Source organism: Heloderma suspectum, chromosome 9 (genome assembly GCF_057233095.1).
Source record: "Heloderma suspectum isolate Gila_16-S chromosome 9, 16-S_ref, whole genome shotgun sequence".
Taxonomy (NCBI): domain Eukaryota; kingdom Metazoa; phylum Chordata; class Lepidosauria; order Squamata; family Helodermatidae; genus Heloderma; species Heloderma suspectum.
In genome coordinates, this window is record NC_139466.1 from 6106490 (window position 1) to 6130152 (window position 23663).

The following is a 23663-nucleotide window of genomic DNA, read 5'->3' on the forward strand; positions in this document are numbered from 1 at the left end:
GTTTAACCCCTGAGGAGGATGTAACTCGCACAAAATGTTTTTCTCTCCCCCCACCCTTATTTATAGAATCCTGTCTGAATTCTCCATGGGAAGAACATTTACCCTTGGTGTAAGTTTTTGTGAACAACTGAATCACACAGGCATTTTTAGCTTCTGGGGATGGAGAGGTAGCTGTGAATTGTAACGGCTGGCAGTTATACACGAACTCAGAGTTGTTTCTCATGACGTTCAAAGTTATGCAGAAAAAAAGAGCCAACAATGTCTTGCACATTCTTAGTGGAGACATCAGAAGGGATGCTGTGCACGTGAAGGTGGATTAAGGGTAGGAGTAACTCAAGGAGCAGAGAGAGAGAAAGCACCTCCAGACGCTAATAACAAAATCAATACCTGTTTTCGAACATAAGAAGCTGTTCTTATGTTCGAGAGCCAGCATGGTGTAGTGGCAAGAGTGTTGGACTGGGAGCTGGGACATCCGGGTTCTAGTCCCCACTTGGCCACTGAAGCTCACTGGGTGACTTGGGGCCAGTCACAGACTCTCAGCCCAACCTACCTCACAGGGTTGTTGTTGTGAGGATAAAATGGGGAGAAGGAAGATTTTGTACGCCACCTTGGGTTTCTTAAAGAGGAAAAATGGCAGGATATAAATGTAATAAATAAATAAATAAGAAGCTGCCTTATGAATCAAACTGTTAGGGGAAGAGCCATAGATCAATGGGTGGCCTGTTAGACCCCTGGCATCTGCTGCCACTGCTGAAAAAAATCACAGTGGCACTGTTGGGGTTTCCCGTGCTGATTTTATTCATTCATTCATTCCATTTATATTCCTCCTTTTTCCTCTCGCAAGGAACCCAAGGCAGCTTACATTATTCTCCTCCTCTCCATTTTATCCTCACAACAACAACCCTGTGAGGTAGGTTGGGCTGAGAGTCTGTGACTGGCTCAAAGTCACCCAGTGAGCTTCCATGGCCAAGTGGATACTAGAACCCGGATCTCCTGACTCCCAGTCCAACACTCTCGCCACTATACCACACTGGTAGTATGTGCGCTACTGCTAGGAAGGGAATTCCTTCCTTATTTCTGATCTCTGATGAGAGATGAAAAGATTGGAAGATGAAAAGTCTTGCTATGGAAAGCCTGGGGTTTCTCTTGCTAGTGCTAGCAAGAGAAATCTCAGGCTTGTGTGTGTGTGTGTGTGTGTGGGGGGGTGGGGTGGGGTGGGGTGGGGGGTTGGGGCCCCCTGGTGCAGGGTTGGGGCCCCCTGGTGCAGGGTCGAAAAAGGTTGTGCACCCCTGGTGTAGACAGTACTGAGCCAGCTAGATGGACCAATGGTTTGACTTGGGAAAAGGCAGCTTCCTACGTTCCCACCAGATGTGTTGGGTTGTATGTCAGTGGCTGAGCATGTGCTTTGCTGGCAAAAGGTCCCAGGTTTAATCCCCACCCTCTCCAGGTAGAAGCAGGATCTTGCTTCCTTTTCTACAAATGGCATTCCCCCCTCCCGCCGCTCCAGCAACTGGCGGTGCTGCTTGGCCTGTGATGCCATGGAATGATCACAAACAGTCCTAACCACTAAGGAGTTAAACGGATAGCAACAAAAGTGGTCTAGGGAATCGTGCAAGATAAGTGGCGTAGGGTGATGATCAGGGGCATGAGGTATAGAAAAGGGCTTTCAAAACCCACCTGTTATGAATGGCTTTTAACGGATGTGTTTTAATGGCCATGCGGCTATTTTATTGGTGTGTTTTATTTATTTATTACATTTCTATGCTGCCCAATAGCTGAAGCTCTCTGGGCAGTCCACAGAAATTAAAGTGACGAAGTACAGAGTAAAAACCATATAAAAATATAAAAGCTTAAAACTACAGTATAGAAATACAACCAGAAACCAGATCCGGCTCTGGAAATATGTTTTATATACTGGTTGACCTAAATTGTAAAGTATTGTTATGCTTTTATTTTGTTCTCCGCCTTTGGTGGGCTTGGACCAGAATGGCAGCTTGTAACTATTTAAATCATAGAATCATCGGATAGTAGGGTTGGAAGGGGCCTACAAGGCCATCGAGTCCAACCCCCTGCTCAATGCAGGAATCCAAGTCAGAGCATCCCCGACAGATGGCTGTCCAGCCTCGTCTTGAATGCCCCCAGTGTGGGAGAGCCCACCGCCTCCCTAGGTCATTGGTTCCATTGTCGCATTGCTCCAACAGTCAGGAAGTTTTTCCTGATGTTCAGCCGGAATCTGGCTTCCTGTTACTTGAGCCCATGATTCTGTGTCCTGCACTCTGGGATGATCGAGAAGAGATCCTGGCCTTCCTCTCTGTGACAACCTTCCAAGTACTTGATATAAATGATACAAATAATATAATATAATATAATATAATATTCCCACCACCTTATTTTAGCAGGCTTGCAGGTTTCACCTGACGTCTGTCCAGAAAAGGGAACATCACATCTTGTTTATGGTGGTGACCATGGTGACTTGCTTCCTCCTCTGTTGGATGCCTTATGGGATTGTCTCACTGATTGCGACGTTTGGTGGGCCTGGAATGATCACCCCAGCCGTGAGCATCATCCCGTCATTTTGGCCAAGGCGAGCACCTTTGTGAACCCCATTCTTTATGTCCTCTTGAACAAGCAGGTAAGTGATCTAGATCTTAAAAGCCTCCATGCTAGTGTCCCAGTCCAGACTGGGACCTCTGCAGCTATGCTAGAGTAAAAACGGAGAAAACAAGACATAGCTGCTAGAAACAGATTCAAAGTAATGTCTGTTTTGGCCCTAAGTCAGAACCAAAGGACAATCAAACCAGAAGTCAGGACAGAAAGACTGTCACGGGATACAGAGCTGAGGAAGGCCATGTCACTCAAGCAAGGTACAACTGGAAAAGGAAGGCCTATTATACTCTTTCCTGTCCAATAGGATCCAGTAGCAACCCTGAGTGGGCAGAGTAAATCCAGGACCTGAGGGCAGTGGAGACTGGTGGTTCTGATTTTGGTGGGGCCGTGGATCCATTCTGGGTTTCAGTCAGAACCAGCCAGAACTCTAAAGGAGCTATCCAAGGTGCTGAACCTATTTTGGGGTAGGGGTTGGCAGCTGGGATAGCTCCTTTAGAGTTCTGGCTGGTTCTGACTGAAACCCAGAATGGATTCACAGCTCCACTGAAATCAGAGCCACCAGCCTCCACTGGGCACTTCACTGAGAAGGAACCACCATGCGGCAAGTTGTTGTTGTTGTTATTGTTATTGTTGTTATTTGCGTTTCTATACCGCCCAATAGCCGAAGCTCTCTGGGCAGTTTACAAAGATTAAAAACATTAAAAATACAATATACAGAGATTAAAAACCATTTACATAAAAAACACATGAATAGACAATATACAACAAAAGAAACATATTTCGAAAACAACTTCAAACAAACAATCTCAAAAACAAACAACCATAATCATAAGACATTCCATAAGTTAGTGACTCGCCACATGAAATAGCATTCACAAATCCCAGTGACACCTCCACATCTCATTCCTTCCCCACAACTTCCACCGTGATGGCCACTTTGAGCTTTAAAAAATCCCCGCATGCTGGAGATTCTAGTTACAAATCTACAGCACCAATTCTTGTCAAATCCTACCTCTGATCATCCAGGTATAGGGCTTCTTGTACCCAGGGATGCCTTTCATCATATCTATGGGGATTAGAAATTTGCCAGCCTCCTCATCAAATAATGGATATTGTGTTTGTGAATCAAATCCAAAGCTCAGTGGACTACACAGGGTCCTTTGACCTTTTTTGGGCTGGTGGGCACATTTTGGATCTTGAGGGAGTGTCGTGGGTACTTTCACAAAATGGCAGCCATGGGGACACCTTGCCCATTCATAAAATGGCTGCTGTATGGCAGGTCACAAAGCACTCATTTCTCAGAAGGCAAAAATGGGGAGACTAAAGGAAACTTGCCCAAGAACCAGAGTACAAGGCAGTCTGGGGGTTGAGCTCCAAAACACACAAACACTCTGTTGAACCCAAAGAAAGATGGTGCTGGAGAGCTGCACCTGGCTTTGCAGCATGGCAGCCTCCCGGTTAATTTTTTAAAAAAAGAAAACAAAGCATAAGAAATTAAATAAAAATCAGGAGGGCCAGAGCCTGGTGGGCATGAAGAGAGGTGCCTGGGCAGCATGCTTGAGACTCCAGGACTGCACAACGCACTGGTCATAACCTCCCCATCCCACCTGGAATGTCAGCTGTGCATCCATTTGTTCACCATTATAAATGTAATTTCTTGTTGACTGACATACTATAACAGAGTCTGCGATTAGCTGCTTTGTTGATGGTTCTGCTGTCTGGCTCTGTAGATCCCCCTCTTTTCCGGTACATTTTTGCCCCTTTTCCAAAATCCCCACCCGCACCCCATCTGCTTAGGATCTGGCAGGATGCTGCTGTGGTAGTGATGGGGTGGGGGGAGTAAAACCCTCCCAGCTCCCCCACTGATCTGTTTGAACTGAAATATTTCAATAGCTGGAATGAGTTGAGGAAACAGGTTGAAAAGCCTCTCCAGAAAAGCACTGAAGTGATGTATTTAAAAGAGTGTAGTTTAGCATTTTGTGACCTATTATGGCAAAATGCTGGTGATCTTGTTGGAGGGACTAGGGCCATGAACCTGAACCTGAAGGGTTAATATGCACCTGAGTGAGGTGGGAGGGGATCTCTGAGAGGTCATTCTGCCTTTGCCTTGTCTCCTCCCTCTACTTTCCTATATTCTGCCTTCTTCCTCCTGCAAGGGATACTGATGGGGGGCGGGGAGCTAATTCGGACTTCAGGTTATGTGGCTCAGCAGCCAATAAAGAAGAAAAGGTCTTTCACAAGGAATCCCCTAGAAACCTGTGAGCACTGTTCATCCGATAGACAAGGGGGGGGGGAATCATGGAGGGTGAAATGATGGCTGAAGGAAATATACATGCAGCCATAGAAAAACTAGGTACTGGGAACTCCCAGATGTGGAAGTTCAAGATGGAAATGGTGCCAGTAAAAGAGGGCTTGTGTGAGGTTCTGGAATTGGCTCAACCCACAGAAAACCCTCAGGACTGGGACAAAAGGGACAGAAAAGCAAGGGCAACAATTGTTCTGTCAGTCCAAAACAACCAGTCGCTCCACATCAGAAATGAGAAAACAGCTAAGGGAATGTGGGAGGCTCTGCAGAAAGTGCACCAGCCTACCAGCATAAATGCAAAGCTCTTCTTGAAGAGGAAGCTGTTTAAAATGAGGCTCGAGAAAGGAGCCAGCTTGCCAGACCATATAAATGCGGTCTTGCACGTTGTTGAGGAGCTGCGGGCAGTTGGCTCAGAGACCCCAGAGGAGGATGTCGCGGCCATCATCTTGTGCAGCCTAGATGGCTCCTATGAACCCCTCATAACAGCCTTGGAAGCACCCGCAAAAGCAGAACTAAAAGTGGACTGCGTAAAGGCCGGGCTGATTAGCGAGTGGAATCGCAGGATGGAAAACATGGCCGCCTCATGCAAGAGGACAGAGGCTAGGCCAGGGACAAAGGCCAGGAGGGAATCGGAACAAGCCCTGAAGGCAAAGGCAAGAGAATGCTACAAATAAGCCAAGACACATTTCAAGAGAGACTGTCCCAAAAATGGCTGCAAGGGGGAGCCCAAGAGCAACCGAGGGCAAGGCAGAGTCAACTGCGAGCTGCGAGTGGCCCATGCCGGCCGGTCTGTTTACCTCGGAGTAACCAGAGCTTAGAGGCACAACCTAGTTTGGTTGCTGGACTTAAGAGCTAGCAGCCACATGGCTAGCCAGAGGGAGTTCTTCCAGGAACTGGATCACCAAAAGCAGGGTTATGTTTACCTGGCTAATGGGAAACAGATAAAAGCAGCTGGAATAGGAGAAGGCACCATAGACTGTATAGCACCACCGCATGGTGGGAAGATGAAGCTAACAGGCGTCTTGTTTGTGCCAGACCTAGAGGGGAGCGTGCTCTCAGCAAGAAAGCTTACAGCAGATGGGTTTGTCCTAATTTTCGAAAGGGATGAATGCCAGATCTCCAGAGAAGGAAGGTTGTGGGGCAATGCCAGGCTGAGGAACTCTATATGAGATTGCTGGCAGCAGAGAAGAGGCCAAGAGGGCAGACCACACCCCCCATGACAGTTGCATCCACCTCTGGCACAGACGCATGGGGCACAGAAGCATGGAGGCAGTGAAGGAGTTGGTGACCAAGGAACTCACTGCAGACCTACAGATCCCAGCATGCAGGTCAAGGATGAGCCACCAGCAGGTGGTGCTGGTGCAGTTCCCCCGGTGGAGGCTTTGTCAGCACATCTGCCGCCATTTCTTCCGTGGGGCAATACTTCAGTTCAATCGCCCCTTGCTCTACTGATTCTCTTATCAGGTGACGCCTCACGTCCATGTGCTTCGTCCGTGGTCTCAGCTTCTCACTCAGTCCCAGCCCCTGAGAGTGAGCGGCGCAAGGGGAATCCCTATGTTATCTCCAATCAGAGATAAGCTGGGAATTCCCCTGCACCGCTTCCCACACTGCTCGCGCCCCAACTGGGACACAAGCAGCACAGGAAGGAGCAGCCTGAATCAGCCAGGGCTTGCAGGAGCTGGTGCGCTCTCTGTGCAGAGAGAGGCACGGAGCTCCAGGCCTCTGTCTGCAGGGAGAAAAAGACGCTTTTTAAAAAAGTACTGCGGTGGCGGCAGATGATGTCATGGGAGGGGCTTTGGGGGTGAAGCCCCTCGACATCATCCAGCCCGCTGGCTTGGTCTGGTGTGTGTGTGTGTGTGTGTGGAAATTTGGCCCCTGGACCCAAAGTGGTTGCCCTCCCCTGCTGTAGATTGTGTTACACAAAATGTTTCATACTATACATTTTGAAAGAATAAAATCTTGCCTTAAAAAGCATTTCATCCATTTCAAAAAAGAAAGTGTTTTGTAGGATTTTTTTTCGATGTTCTTCCAAACGTCCAATTTTTCCATTGGAATAATAATATCCCATGAAGCAGATTGGTGGGAGATTCAGGACAGATAAAAGGAAGTCCTCCTTCACACAGCACAGAGCTAAACTATGGACTTTGCTACCACAGGATGTCCACCAATTTGGATGGCCTTAGAAGGGGGTTAGACAAATTCATGGAGGGGAAGGCTATCGATGGCTACTAGTCTCGATGGCTATATGCTACCTCCAGTATCAGGGGCTCTATGCCTACATACACCAGTTGCTGGGGAACATGGGCAGAAGGGTGCTGTTGTACTCCTGTCCTGCTAGGGGCTTTCCCACGGGCAGCTGGTTGGCCACTGTGTGAACAGAATGCTGGACTAGATGAACCCGTGGTTATTAATTATGTACTTAATAGTAATTTAAAAAATCTTGAGAGGGGGAACAGGAAGAAAGCCTTTTCCCATGTATTTTTTGTTTGTGTGTTTGTTTTTATTAGACCCATCCATTTCTAGTGAAACCAACTGCTCACTTCTGCATGTTCTTTTGCAATTGAAGGCCGCCATCATTCTTCTTCCGGCTCCGCCCTGTCCCCTGCTGATTTCAAAAAAGGTACTCATGTGAACAAGGCTGTTGTCTGCCACAAGGTGGCAGCAAGCAACAGAGTATAGCCATGTACAATTTCTTCTGCAGGATCTGGCTGCTCTCCACTGTTAGCAACAGGATACTTAGTCCACCAAAGGTCCTAAAACGTTGCCTTTTGTTGGAGTCTAAAGCAAAGGGGCAGACCCCATCCAAGCCTCCTCAAGAGTAATTAGGGGCATTCACACCACCAAATCCCTGTGCTCATATCTGCCCTGAATCTCCCACCAATCAGCTTCATGGGATGACTCCGAGTTCTTGTACTATGAGAGAGGGAGAAAAATATATTGATACACTGACCTTCCCCAACTTTCAGGGCTGCAGCTCCCCCACCTCCAAGTAGAGCCCCCTCCATCAAATTTTCAGTCACTATAGAGGAGGGGTTAGTCATGTGTCCTGCTGTTTCATAGACAACGTAGAATGGAGTGGGAGAACGTGGTGGTGGTTGGGCCAGTCAAGATGGATGCAAGCTGGGTTAGAGGAGGAGGCGGGGGGGGGTGTCAGGGAGAAGCTAATGGTTTCTCTGGCAACCGTGGCCCCCTCCTCTGTGGCCACCTCTTCTCCATGCTTTGCAACACTTGGAAATAGAAGGCATTGAGACGTTTGCAGCCAAAGTGTGGGCTGGTTGGTTCCAATGAGCATGTGAAATTCAACACCCTAACCGTCGCCTCTTTGGCCTCACTGACCCTTTAGGGCCTAAAAGGACCGTGAGGGGCCAAGAGGGAGTGGCTAGGGTTAGGCCACAGTGCTGCACTGGTCATCGCTTTTGTGCAGTTTTTCCCTGCTCTAAAAGGCTGAAATCCCTCTCCGAAGGCTGAGTTACTGGCAGTGAGAGCTTTAGGCTAAAATACGCTGGTGTTTTCGGGTTTGGGGTCCTGCCCCCTTATGCCTTTGTCTTCGGCCCCTCCCTCCACTGGAGTGTGACCCGCAAGAGCTTCTCCGAAATTGAATTTGGCCTTAGCCTGAAAGAGGTTCCTTATCCCTGGTGTAAAGTTTTAACGGGTTACATCCCCCGCCCCCAACTCAGCATCACAGTTCCAGTTGAAATCCCTCCCTCCCCCCGCAACGTTTTCTTTTTGCAAATATGCCAGGAATCGGGAAATCCAGTCACAGATTGCCATTGTCTCTTTTGGTCCTCAGCCAATTGGTGATGGAGGCTTCACCACTGTGAACGTGATACACTGCAGGTTATTCCACCCAGAGAACTAAGGGAAGTCTGTGTTTGGTGCTTGCTTTGAGATCCTAAATGGCTGATTGAACATTATGGTTAAATAAAGAGAAAAAATTTCTGCACAGGGTAATCGTGGCAACCCTGTAAGGCTATTTGCATTTTGTTTGTCTTCCTTTTTTACTTTTTGCTTTTCAGTTTTCTCTGTGTTTTGTTGTTCTCCTGAAACGTGGGCGTCCGCCGAAGCACCTGGAAACCACTTTGAATTCAAAGCCAAGCCAGGATTTTAATACAGCCAGCGGAGTGGCCAAAATTCAGTTGTCCCGCATGCAAAGCGACGAGAAGCAGAGCCAAAGGGAGGCTGGATTTTCATCAGGGAAGCCAAAGAGGCTCGTGGTTCATTACACGTTCTAGCTTGATGGGTCTCCTTTGCCTTTTTCACCCTGCGGACCATTCGGCGTCTTACGCGGAGACTCTGAAACCTGGGTGCTTACGCAAAGCGTTGGAAAAGGAGAGGCTTGGATGGGAATCCTCCAACTTGGAAATGCAGCCAAGGGTTCAAATGTGCTGAATGATGACCACATTATCGGAGTGCAACACTAGAGTGAGAAGGTGTGACTTCTGCTGCTTGGGTAGGAAATCAGAAGATTCTGTCAGCTTTTTAGTGCAGCAGTGAAGAGCAGAATGAGTCATAGCTGCCACTGTCTGTCAGCACCCTCCAGTCATGCGCCTGTCTGCTCTACAAACTTATGCCAGTTTTATTCCACTTTAACTGTCATGGCTTCCCCCAAGGATTCCTAGGGACTTGTGTGTCAGACCATTTGTTCATGTTGCCCAGGAGCTGGGAACTCTTCCAGCGGCCTGCCAGATGTTGGACCTGAACTCACATACTCCCTGACTGCTGGCTGTGCTGCCTGGGACTGATGGGAGGTGTAGTCCAACTTCATAGAATCATAGAATTGTAGGGTCGGAAGGGGCCTACAAGTCCATTGAGTCCAACCCCCTGCTCAGTGCAGGAATCCAAGTCAAAGCATCCCTGACAAGTGTCTGTCCAGCTTCGTCTTGAATGCCTCCAGGGTGGGGGAGCCCACCACCTCCCTAGGTAAATAGTTCCATTGTCGCATTGCTCTAATAGTCAGGACATTTTTCCTGATGTTCAGCCGGAACCTGGCTTCCTGTAACTTTGGTAAGGCTACTCCTGATGTGACCTAATGTTGTCTATTCTAATTGGCAGCATCTGTCCCAAATCTCAGGCAGAGACCTGGTTTGCATGAGCTTTGCAGCCCACCATGGCTCATTGAAGCTACACCAAGCTGCAGTGCCCAGTTGCTATTTCAGCCCAGCTGCGGCTTGTCATGTCATCCAAACCCAAGCAGCAGGGCTTCTGAGGGTTAAACAACCCTCAAATAACCCATGGCCTATTTTAGACTTATGTGGTGGTTCTTTAACCCTCAAAGAACGCTTCAGCCCAGGTTCGGATGACACAACAAACCATGGCAACCCCCCACCGAGGGTTGAATATTCAAAATGGCCGCCCACATGCATGGCAACCCACCGTGGCCTAATTAAGCCATGGTGGGCTGCGCTGGTTGCGCAAACTGGTCCAGAGAGAGGGCTTTCCCGTTTGGTGGTGTAGTGGAGTCAGGGCTCACAGGGGTGCAGCCCCAGTGCTTTTTCATGAGCAGGGATGCTGACATAATCTGCCACCCCTGCTGCTTCTGGTCTCCCTCTAAGCTAGGCTGCAAATCCTCACAGTAGCTGTGGAGGAAGTGAATTTTCCCAACAACAATATATTGTTCCCTCTTGTACTGTGATGTATTTTTGGGTGGCCTGGTCCTGAATGGGCAATTCAGAGTCCTTAGCTTTAGAAAAGGCCTGCTGCTGGTGGAGATGAAAGCTGCTAGAACGGGTTTGTTGCCTCCGTTTTGGGACTGTCCTTCGGGGCATGGCTGTGGGGACTGTCCCGATGGGCCCCTTCACTTCCAAATGTATGCACTTCTACTACGCCACTGTTCCCATCACCTGATCCTTTTAAATTGGAGATGCCAGGAATTGAGTGTAGGGGCTTCTGCATATAAACCATTACTCTCTTCCACTGATCTGTGTGGCCCCCAACTTTTTTAACTGTGGGTGGAAGTACATGTTCCCAGGAATGCAGACCTACTCCCCTGCATTGGCTTTCCCCTCTCATAAGAACAGAAGAAGAGCCCTGCTGGATCAAGCCAAAGGCCTTTTAGCCCAGCAGCCTGTTTTCCACAGTGTTCCATGGTTCAACAAAGTGACTTGTAGTCAGAGGCATAGTGCCTCTGATCCTGCAAGTAGCAACCATTGATATTTATTTATTACTTCCTTACTTCCTTACTTACATGTTTATATTACCAAATAGCCAAAGCTCTCTGGGTAGTTCACAACTAAAACCATAAAATGCAACTTGACAAGACATACTATAAAACTTTTAAAAGTTTAAAAGTACTGTGTAAAACCCAGCAGCAGTTATAGCCCAGGGAATGCCTGTGTGAAACGGTGTGTTTTCGGGAGGCATTGAAAAGATATTACATTTTCTGCTCCCTGAACTGCCCGAGGGAGGGTTTTCCAGAGCGTGGGTGCTGCTACGGAGAAGGCCCACCATCGGGGTTCTTCGTGGCGACATTCCGTTCATTTTGGAATGACCAGCAAGACCTTCTCCATGAATTTGACTAATCCCCTTTTAAAGCCATCTAAATTGGTTGCCATCGCTACAACTTGCGGAAGTGAATCCCATAGTTTCAAGATGCACTTTGTGAAGAAATCCTTCCTGTTCTCTGTCCTGAATTTCCCACCATTCAGCTTCATGGGATGACCCCATTGAGTTCCAGTATTACAAGAGAGGGAGAAAAAAAAATCCTTCCTTTTGTCTGTCCTGCTGTGAATCTCCCATCATCCTCAACGTCAAGTGCAATGTCTAGTTCAATCCCTGCTTACTGATAACATTGCAATATGCGCTTTCCCTCTTTCCATGCAGGTGCTCATTATGGGTCTCCAATCCATAGCCATGCCCTGAAGGAAAGTCTAAAAATGCAGGCAACTGTGTTGATCCACAGCAGCTCTAGCTGTTTTCATCTCCACCAGGAACAGGTCTTTTGTCAAGCTAGTGGGCCTTAATTGGCCATTCAAGACCACCCCATCCCCAAAATTACGACAGGGAACAATACATTGTGCTGGGAAAATCCTCAAATGAGGATTTGCAGCTTAGCTCAGAGGGAACAGGGAAGTCTGAGGGGGGTGGCAGATGATGTCAGCGTCTGTCATGGCCTTGGTGGATTCTAGGGCTACTACCAGTTTTATGGATGAAGAGTTTGCTTGACAATGTAACATCTGTGCTCTGCTCCTGTCTGCTCCGTCGAAGGTAGAGACCATCGACGGGTGTCTTCTCTTGTCTGGAGCAGTCACTCAGATTACAACTCTAGTCACCTTAAGTTCCCAGAGACACATAAAACGAATTATGCTGCCTCTGTCGCGTCTGCATAGTGCTATCCCAGGAGGCTGTTCCAAGTGGTCTGGAGCCTGGTCGGTCCAGTAGCTCCGGAACCACTGGAGCATTCTAAGGCCTCCTGTGAGGCCTTGGCAAGGCACTTTGCAGATAAAATTGATCGGATTAGGAGCGTTACTCAGCACGCTGTGGATACAGTTAGTGAGCAAGAGGTGGCCTATGGCAAACCGGTTTTGTAGGATCGGTTCCAGCTTCTGCCTCCTGATGAAGTGGACGAGGTGCTTCATCTGTAACCTGACCACCTGCTTACTTGATCCTTGCCCATCGTGGCTCATTATGGGCTGCAGAGAGAGACTGGGTGAGGGGATCAGGGCGGTGGTGAACACCTCCCTTGAGGAGGGAGTGATGCCATCAGCCCTTAAGGAGGCAGTGATAAGACCACTCTCAAAGAAGCCCTCCTTGGATCCTCAAGTTCTGAACAACTTTCTCCCAGTCTCGAATCTGCCATTTCTGGGCAAGGTGATTGAGCGGGTGGTGGCGATGCAGTTGAAGGCACACTTGGAAGAACCGATTATCTAGATCCATTTCAGTCGGGCTTCAGGCTTGGGCATGGGACAGAAACGGCCTTGGTTGCCTTGGTGGATGATAGGAGGAGGGCTCTGGATAGGGGTGAATGCTCCTTCCTTGTTCTCCTCGACCTCTCAGCAACTTTTGATACCATTGACCACAGTATCCTTCTGGACCGCCTGGAGGGGTTGGGCATTGGAGACACCATATTGCGGTGGTTCTGGTCCTTCCTCTCCAGCAGGTACCAGAAGGTAGCACTGGGAGAGGAGGTTTCGGACCCGTGGCCACTCACTTGTGGGGTGCCACAGGGTTCCATCCTCTCCCCGATGCTATTTAACATCTATGTGAAGCCGCTGGGGGCTATCATCAGGAGGTTTGGGGTGCAGTGTCATCAATATGCAGATGACACGCAGCTCTGCCTCTCGTTCAAATCTTCACCAAGGTTGGCCATAGAATCCCTGTCCAAATGTCTGGAGACAGTGAGTGGCTGGATGGGGAGGAATAAGCTGAAGCTGAACCCTGACAAGACTGAGGTACTTTTGGTGGGAGACAAGAGGAGTCTGGGGGATGTTGACCTGGTGTTGAATGGGGTATGGCTACCCTTGAAAGACCAGGTCCGCAGCCTGGGGGTCATTTTGGACTCCCAGCTGTCCGTGGAGGCTCAGGTGTCAGCTGCGAGCCGGACAGCGCTGTATCAACTCCATCTGATAGAGCGGCTGCATCCCTTCCTTCCCAACCATCTGCTCCCATCAGTAGTATATGCCCTGGTCTCCTCTCGTTTAGACTACTGTAATGTGCTCTACGTGGAGTTACCCTTGAAGACGGTTCGGAAGCTGCAGCTGGTACAGAACGCGGCGGCTCGCCTGATTAAAGTTAGCCGCCGGCGAGATCACATCACTCCAGTGCTGAAGGAGCTGCACTGGTTACCAGTTGTTTTCCGGGCCAAATTCAAGGTGTTGGTTTTGACCTTTAAAACCCTATATGGTTCCGGCCCAGCCTATCTTAAGGAGCACCTCCAGCAACACCAGACAGGCTGCTTAACAAGATCAGCCTTGGATGGCCTTCTCTCTGTCCCATCAGCCAGGACAGCTAGACTGGTGGGGATGAGGGAGAGGGCCTTTTCTGTGGTGGCCTCCACTCTGTGGAACTCCCTCCCTAGGGATCTCTGCCATACCCCCTCTTTAATGAGCTTCCGCCGTGCATTAAAAACGTGGTTGTTCAGGCAGGTGTTTGGGGTGGGTTAGGGTATTTTAGAAAATGTTTTTATTGTAGAATTTTATTGGTTTAAACTGTTTTATTATATGCTTGTACATCGCCCAGAGTGGCTGGGTGACCAGCCAGATGGGCGATTAATAAATTTAATAAATAAATAAAATAAATAAAAATTCAATTTCATCTAGCCAAAATTCCCCAGTACCCAGTTGTTTATCCAGTTGTGCTAGACACATCATGGCTGGCAACTTCTCTAACTTCCACTTCGGCTCCTGTATTGATATTCGTAGATGTGTGGATTAGCTGGTTCTATGCAGCCTGAGAGTTTCCTAGACTTTACATTCAGTCAAGAAGTGAGCTGTTAACTAATAAAGTAGTGAGCCTGAAGCCTTGTTTCTCAGAGTATGTTGACTGCGAAGGGGAGGACAAAGGAACGCGTCCCTGCTCAAAAAATGTGCCAGCACAGTGTCCCTGTGAGCCCTGCCTCCGGTACGCCACTGATGTGGAGGGTTTAGGGGGGTGTAGCGTAATGATGTTAGGATATGAGCTACACTGAACTAGATTTTAAGGCGGGGGGGATTTCAATGCTGGGCTTCCATTCTTAGTTGCAGACTCTCATTATAACTTGTATGCGGTGTGTACATTCCTGATACCCTTTATGCACATGATAGGTCAGGGGCAGGGAACTCCTTTCAGCCCAAAGGCCAAATTCAGTTTTGGAGAAGCTTTGGGGTGGTGGGCGGGTTTGAAGGGAATGGGGGTGTGGCCAAAACTACCAGCATATTTTACCTCTTGTCCCTGGTAAGTAAGGCGAGGCATTTCAAACTTTTAAAATTGGGGGCAGGGGACTGCAAAAGCCAAGGAGCCACCAAATGAATGGCTGCTGGGGAGAAATGGGTGGGGCTAGGAAAAGGGTGTGTGGCCATTTGGGAAAGTGTGGATGGCTGGATTGAGACCCCAGGTGAACTAGATTTGTGTTAGTTGCTCTGCCGGAGGGCCCGATGGATACATTGGGTGACAGCCTGGATGAAGGCCAATAGTCTGGCGGCAAAGCTAGCAGTGACCGACCAAGAAAGAGATCTTGGGGTTGTGGTGGACAGTTCAGTGAAGATGTCAGCTCAGTGTGCAGCCACTGTAAAAAAGACAAACTCCATGTTAGGCACAATTAGAAAAGGAACTGAGAATAAAACTGCCATTATCATACTGCCCTTATACAAATCTATGGTGCAACCACACTTGGAATACTGTGTCCAGTTCTGGTCACCACTCCTAAAAAAAGAAATTGTAGAGCTGGGAACAGTGAAGAAAAGGGCAACTTAAATGATCAAGGGACTGGAGCATCTCCCCTATGAGGAAAGGTTACAACTGCTGAGATTGTTTCGCTTGGAAAAAAGGAGGGTGGGGGGAGACATGATAGAGGTGTACAAAACGATGCATGGTGTGGAGAAAGTGGATAGGGAGACATTTTTCTCCCTCATAATACTAGAACTCAATGGGGTCATCCCATGAAGCTGACTGGGGGGAAATTCAGGACAAATCAAAGGAGGTCCTTCACACAGTGAATAGTTCAACTATGGAAGTCACTACCACAGGATGTAGTGGTGGCCACCAATTTGGATGGGTTTAATGGGGATTGGACAAATTCATGGTGGAAAGCTAGTTGGCCATTGTGTGAACAGAATGCTGGACTAGATGGACCCTTGGTCTGATCCAGCACGGCTCTTCATATGTTCTTAGGAGCTGATTCCCCCTTATCCCTCAGCAGCAAGTTGCTCAGATTGAGGGAGAACACCATATTGGCAGGCTTTATGCAGCAAATGGCACCTGATTGGCCCTCTGGTGTCACCTGCCTTTCCATTCCAGGAGGATTAAAGGCTTCCATGTAAATCTCTAGCAGGAGTGGCTCAGGGAACCAGCGTGTGATGCATGAGGCTTACAGTGGCTCAGTGGTAGAGCCCCTGCTTTGCACACAGAAGGTCGCAGGTTCTATCCCCAGCATCTCCAGGTAGGGCTGGGAAAGAATCCCCTCCCTCTCTTCCAAACACTGGAAAGCTGCTGCCAATCAGAATAGACCAAGGATGGGGAATGTTTTCACCCTGTGGGCTGTATTCTGTCATGGATAACCCTGTAGAGGGGCTACATGCCAGCTGTGGGTGTATCCCAAGCCATATTCATTCATTCATTTATTCATTCTAAGTGAATGAATGCTCATAACATTTCCACGCCCATAAACCACTTACGCTTGAAAAAAGCCTCCCATTGGAGTCAATGGGAAGCTTTTTAAAAAGCCTAATCCCCATGCGGAGTGGATAGAGAGAGAATTGGGGGGGGGGGTGGGTTGTACCACCCATGGAAGAGAAGGATGGTCCTTCGTTACCAATCTGCTACCCCCGCCATAACTTCAACTAGGCCTGGGGAAAGCCTCCCATTGGCTCCATGGGAGGCTTTTTTCAAGCCTAACCATTGTGGGAGACTGAGGAACGGGGTGGGGGCTAGTCAGGGAGGCCCCCACAGGCTGCATCCTGGTTCCCCAGCCCTGATGTAGGCAAGACTGAGTTAGATGGACCCTTGATCTGACCTGGTCTAAGGCAGGTTCCCGGGTTCAAGTTTGAGCTCCATGTCTCTGCTTCAGAGCAACATCAATTACAATCTCTTGGTTTTTTTTAATTTGCTGATTTTTGTGCATTGATCCCCCTCCAATAACTGAAACACCCTCCCATCCACCTCTGAAGCTGACATTTGTCCAGCAGTATAGCTTTTGTTTCTGAGTATTCTACCCCAAGGAGGCAATCGTGAGTATATTTTTAATAGTGTCTTGAGGGTGCTCTTGCCTTGACCGAGGAATGCCATTTCAGCCTTCTTTCTGTGCAGTTCCCAACAGCTTGAAAGGGCCAAGGAGAGCATGAAAATTATGCCAAAGAATGTCTTTTTATCACGTTGTTCAAATAAAAAACTTGTCATTTGAGTCTTTTCTGGTACTGCACGATAATTTTTTTTTAAAAATGTACAGTCCTATGGTGGAAATGAGAAATGTCAAAGTTAAAACTATTTCCCCAGATTCTCTGATGAAACACTTCCAGAACCTATAGGCCGATCTACATTGCGCCCGCCATTGCAATGAATTCGGTGTCCTGTTGGGTTAAACGCTCTCGCATTAAAACATGATTATTCACACTCACCCATTTTCCCTATTGCAGTGCTTCATTGAATGCGTGAGCTCGGTTCACACTCAAGCACTGTGCTGTTTTCCTGTGCGCGCTTGTCTGATCTCGGAAGCTAAGCGGGGTCGGCCCCGGTCAGTAGTTGGATGGGTGACTGCCTGGGAATCAGGCTTCCTGCACTGAGCAGGGGGTTATTCTATCCCTTCAAATGAGATTAAGTTTTACCCCCTCCTATCCCCCGCTCCAGATGTTGTTTTTTTTTTAAAATTCAGGCATTATCCTTGCAGAATCGGGGCTTTTCCCTGATTTTTTTTTTCTAATTGAGGCATGATCTTTGAAGCTTCAAGGTTGTGAAGCTTCACAACTTCGAATCTTGGAAGATCATGCCTGAATAATAAAAAAAAAAACTTTGCAGAGAAGCCCCAATTCTGCAAGGATAATGCCTGAATTTAAAAAAAACAAACATCCTGAGTGGGGGATAGGAGAGGGTAAAACTTAATCTCATTTGAAGGGATAGAATAACCCCCTGCTCAGTGCAGGAAGCCTGATTCCCAGGTGGTCACCCATCCAACTACTGACCCCACCCAGCCCTTTGCTTGTTGCTGAGGAAATGGGGGCTGCTAAGGAAGCTATGCAATTACTAGCCAGAAGAAGACATGGGGCCGTCGAGAGCTGTGATTGGACAGGAGGGAAATACAAACACTACCGTATGTGGACAGGCGGGGGATGGGACTACGACCGGATACGGTAGCGAAGGCGGAAAATCAGAGCACATTAAGGGGAAATACTGGGATATCAGGGTATTGAAAGTGGGAGCACGGAAGTGGGAAATTCCGGTTCCAATTCGAGGTGGGTACTGCGTAGTGTGAAAGGTGGGTAGTGAAACCTCATTGGAAGTGAAAAAAGGCGGTAAGTGTGGATCCAGCTTATGTCCCAAACCTTGTTTGCTAGTCCCTCGGGGATTATTCCACACTTGGTTACCCTACACCATCCTTCCCTGACCTGGTGCCCCCCAGATGTATTGGACTGCAAGTCCCATCATTTCTAGCCAGCAGGGTCAATGGGAGTGATGGGAGTTGCAGTCCAACACATCTGGAGGGCATTAGATCGGGGGAGGCTGCCCTACACTTTTATTATTAATTTATAATCAACACAATGACTTGGGAATAAGTCCCATTTTGCTGCAGAAAAGCAAAATATTTTAAAGTAAGAATAATAAAATGAGCCTCTGTGTACATGATTGGCCACCACTATGCCTGAATATATGATTTTTTTTTAAAATAAGAAGAAAAGCTGCACATGGTGTCAGCCCAGGTGAGCCCCATCATCTGCTCCTCTGGGTGGCCATTCGTGACCTCAGTTCCATCTCCTAGCAGTACCAATGTCTCAAGTTGCTCCTGGTTGCTTTGTTTTTTTCTGACCTTTCTGTTTGTATGTCATCCAGTGGTCCCAGACAGCTGACTGCTGTGGAGGCACAGAGACCTCTAAATTATAGTACCAAAGGTTCATGCCACTCCCACATCTGGATGGATTAACATTTAGAGCAGCCTTCTTCAAGCTGGTGCCCTGCAAATGGGTTGGACTACAGTTCCCATTATCCCCATGCTGGCTGGAGATTTTAGGAGGAGGAGTCCAACACATTTCGAGGGCACCAGGTTGGGGGAAGGCTGTTTTAAATTATGAAACAGAAAAGCCGCCTGTCCTCAGAGAAGCTCCTAATACATTGTACGTGGCAAATGTAATATAAACAGCAAAGCAGAGGTGATGTATGAGATCCGTGATTAGCATCTTGTTGCTTCCCCGCAAGGCAAACCTAAGGAGTGGGGGCAGGATTTGCATTGGGGAAAGTCCATGGGATGACAGGATAAAACCCCCTCCTCCAGAACACCACATAATTAGATCCTAACTATGTCTCTCCGGGGTCACCTCTGGCTCGGCTCTAAGAAGAGCCCTGCTTGATCAGACCCAGGTGGGCCCATGGCTCTCCCCTCTTTCGGCATCTGTCAAGGTTCTCTGAGCGTGATGGAAAAGAGTGGCACTCTGAGCAGTGAGCAATGCAGAGGTGTGGCAGGTAGCCTCCTTTGGGGGTGCATAATTGTGATAGGTCTCTAGCAGGAGTAATTAAATGAGCAAATGGTGTAGCGGTACAGCAGAATGACTTGCTCCAGGGGAAGCTAATGGGAAGGGGGCAAGGTCTAAACAGTGAATCATACAGAGACACAACAGGCATTCGTTGTGGGTGGGTGCTTTGGGGAAACAGGAGCCTTTAGTTAAGCAATGGATTTCTTGTAGCATGCTCTCGGTTTGCTAGCAAGTACTGAGTTTGGGAATTGCAGCTCTCCTCCAAGGAGGCCAGTTTACAGCTGCAACTCCAGATTAAATGCGCCACACACGGCACATGGCTCTGCCATTTCTCCGTGGGCGTGAAAAGCATCAGTGGGGCCAGCAGCGCTTGCTTGAAGTAGCCAAGCAAAAGAAGGTGAAGAAAAGTTGCCTACCCAACAACCACATCCTTTCCTCTGCCTTTACTCCTCGGCAAGAAGCAAAAAAGCCGGTTAGCAGTTGTCATAAACACCCGGGAAGCTGATAAGAATTTCCGTAGAATGCAAAAGCCGAATACTATGAATGTATCTTTCTGCAATCTGCTCATCAGCAGAAAAAGTCCCATAATTAGGTCAGTGAGCATCCAGGTTGCCAGTTTCCTATTTTCATCCACAGGATAATTTCTGAGTTGTCTTGACCTTGAAATGAAGAAGGGAACTCCTGTTCAAGTGAAGCTTCGCTTCATACGTCTCTCTCTGTATGTGTATGGAGCTCCATGGAATTCTGGATCAGGATAATAGGGGCTTAAAAGCTTCATGACATTACACACTTCCCAAGCATATAAGGATCTGCACAAATTCTAGTAAGTGGAATCCATCTGAGAATCTACACATTAAAAATGTCTTAGGAACAGAAACAACAACAACAACAACAAAACTATGAGTTTGATAGACTAAGGGAGAGTGAACTGATGTGAGTAGTTTTGGAAAGCGTGCATCAAAAGTCACCATTGATAAAAATGGACACCCACATGGTAAAAGTTACAACATGTCTCTGTCTAAAATCAGTGGGGTTTGGACATGATAATGGTTAGCAAAATTGAAGTAAGTGATTATATCAGATGTTCCAGCATTAAAAACAACAACCCAAAACCCAATTCTGGGGTTGAGAGACCAAACTTGACTGAAATCCTGATTCTGTAATTATGACTTTGGAAAATCTTGCATTCTCTTCCCCTCAATCTCTTTCTTTCTTTTGTCCTTTCTCTGTGCTGAAATTCCAGATTTCATTCATTGACAGCATTTGCTTGACTTTCCAGTGTGAGTCAAGAGCTAAGCAACTCTTGCTTTACTCAGACACTGGCAAAAATCTGGTAAGTATTACAAGAAACCCTCCATGAGCAAACCAGAATTGCTCTTGTCAGCCATCATCGCGTATCATGGGTTTAGGAACCTCTAGGTGTTAAACCTCAACTCCTTTGCATAAAAACTTTCAGCTGTGGTTAGTTACACACCTTTTGGACTTGCTAAACTTGACTCAGCAGAAGCAATGCTAGAATCTGGCATTTTGGCATATGCGTTCCTTGGCTTGGGGGGTTGCTGTTTCATGGCAGGCTTGTCAATAGCCAGTTGCCTGGTTGCCCATGGCAAATAAGAATGGTCTCCAGGTAAACGATAACATCCACACCCTAGTTAATATCCAGGGTAGACTATTGCAATGCTGCATTGTATTTGGGTTTGCCCTAGGAGACGTCTTCAGAACTTTATTTAGCTGCCCATGAATACAATTTGATTACTAACTAGGGATGTCCAGATGGAACATATCCAATAGTTCTAACATAGCTTCACAGGCTGTTGGTCTATTTCTGGATACAATTTGAAGCACAGGTGCTTCCCTTTAAAGCTCCTGTATGGATTGGGACCCAGATGTCTGAAGGACTGCTTACCTGAACCTACCTGAATGCCTGTATCATCTTCAGAGGCCTTTCTTGCAGTTTCAGAGGTTGAGCTGCTAGTAACTGGATGAAGGGCATTTTCAGAAGTGGCGTCCCATTTATTGTATGCTCTCCCCAAGTGGGCTTGCTTGGTGCCAGATCTCTTGTCTTTCCCCCCCTGCCCCCCAATTTTAATTTACCCAGGCCTCTGTATAATGGTTGTTAAATCTGTTTTAAGTTTGCTGTTGTTATTTTAGCGGTTCCTGCTTTAACAGCACAATCCTATACATGTGTACTTAGAAGTAAGCCTCATTAAGTTCAGTGGAGATTGCTCCATGCTAATTAGATATAGGATTGCAGCCTTAGTCATCTTAAGGGCACAATCCTATGCAAGTTTAGACAGAAAAAAAGTCTGGTCCTGCAACTCCCACCTTTTCCAGCCAACCATCTTGGGAGCTGTAGGGATTTCTTCTGTCTAAACATGCATAGGATTTGCACCCTAAAAGTATTGTTTTAGATGCTGTTTGTTTTAATTTTTGTTTGTACACCTATCCTAGAATTAAAGGCCAGGGATATAACATTTTAAAATAACAATATATAAATATATGATGGTGAAAAGGGCCCAGGAGGTGGAGGATAATTTACCAATGCAATCATGGGAGTATCTCTGATTTGATTTATTAGATTTATTAGCCACCCATCTGGCTGGCTACCCGGCCACTCTAGGTGGCATACAATACGAATAACACAAAATACAACATAATCAACTGAACAAAACAACGTTGCTCTAAAAAAACCCAACCCACCCCAAATGCCCACCTGAACAGCCAGGTTTTCAAAGCCCGGTGGAAGCTCATCAAAGAGGGGGCATGGTAGAGGTCACTAGGGAGGGAATTCCACAGGGTGGGGGCCACCACAGAAAAGGCCCTCTCCCTAGTCCTCACCAGCCTAGCTGTCCTGGCTGATGGGACAGACAGAAGGCCATCCGAGGCCAATCTCGTTGAGTGGCATCCCTGGTTGCTGGAGGTGCTCCTTAAGACAGACTGGGTTGGAACTGTATAGGGTTTTAAAGGTCAATACCAACATCTTGAATTGGGCCTGGAAAATAACTGGCAACCAGTGCAACTCCTTCAGCACTGGAGTGATGTGATCTTGCCGATGGCTGCCTTCAGGCAGGCCACTGCGTTCTGCACCAGCTGCAGCTTCTGAACTGTCTTCAAGAGTAACCCCACATAGAGTGCATTACAGTAGTCTAGGTGAGAGGAGACCAGGGCATGAACTACTGGGGGGAGCAGAAGGTTAGGGACGTAGGGGCGCAGCCGCCGTATCAGATGGAGTTGGTACAGCACTGCCTGGCTCAGGCTGACACTTGAGCCTCCCTGGACAGCTGTAGAAAAATCCAAGAATAGAAAAGGGAGGTGCACAAGGACTAGATATGGTTCTCATTTCGAGGAAACTCTTCATTAAGGGAAAAGTTTAATGCTTAATAATAATAATAATAATAATAGTGATAGTGATAGTGATAATGACAATAATAATGAACTTGACAGATGGTTTAGGTGAGCTGCAGTAGAGAATGTGTCCCAAGCCGGTTTTATTTAAAAGCACTGGAGGTTTCCCTTGATAAAGAATTTCCTTGAAATGCAGTTGGGAACCAGATCTCGACCCTATCTCCACGACAAGAGAAGGAGAAGTGAAAGGAGACTTACCTGGATTTTTTCAAGGAATCAGCTTTGGTGCACTTTGGTCCACTACGCCATTTGCGTCCCTGCTCTTTGCCGTGGTAGCCTACGTAAATATTTACGTAGCCTATCACGGCCAAGGGCAGGGATGCAAATGGCATCCGCTACGCTGGACGCCATTTGCATGGCAGCGGCCGGAAGTCCGGCTGCGGCCGGGTCTGGCCAGCAGCTCTGCGGACTCGCCATGGACTCACTGTAGAGCGGAGCTGGCTGGGGAGTATTCCAGGGGGAGGGATGGATTGCCTCCCCCCCCGTGGACCCCTTCAGCAGATGGGTAAGTAGGTTTTGTATACCCCTAGTTGTAGGCAAGGTGGAGTAAATGCCATGAGGTAGTGCAGAACTCTGATGGCCACTCCTGAAATGGTGGAAATAGCAGGGAAACACAGGCAGGGAAAACACTGGTAGGGATGTCGGAGAATTTCTCCACGAATCTCCAGGAGGCGGAATGCCAATGCATTCGGCCCCCCGAAATTAGTGGGGAAATTCTCTGACACCCCCCCCCGGGATGGGACTTACCTCGTGCGAATGTCCCTCTCAGCAGCGGGTCCCGACAGCATTTCAGTGGCGTTTCGGCGGGGGCGGGGGCGGCGGCCGGTCTTCCGACCAGCTGCTGCCGCCGCCATTTCCCATTAAAGTAAAAAAACCCACAAAAAACGTGATAGGCTACGTAACGATTTACGTAGCCTATCATGGCTAGATTTTCAAAGTCAGCCGTGATAGGCTATGTAAATCTTTACGTAGCCTATCACAGCTGACTTTGAAAAAAAAAAGCGCATACGCAAATGGCGGCACCCATGGGCGCCGCC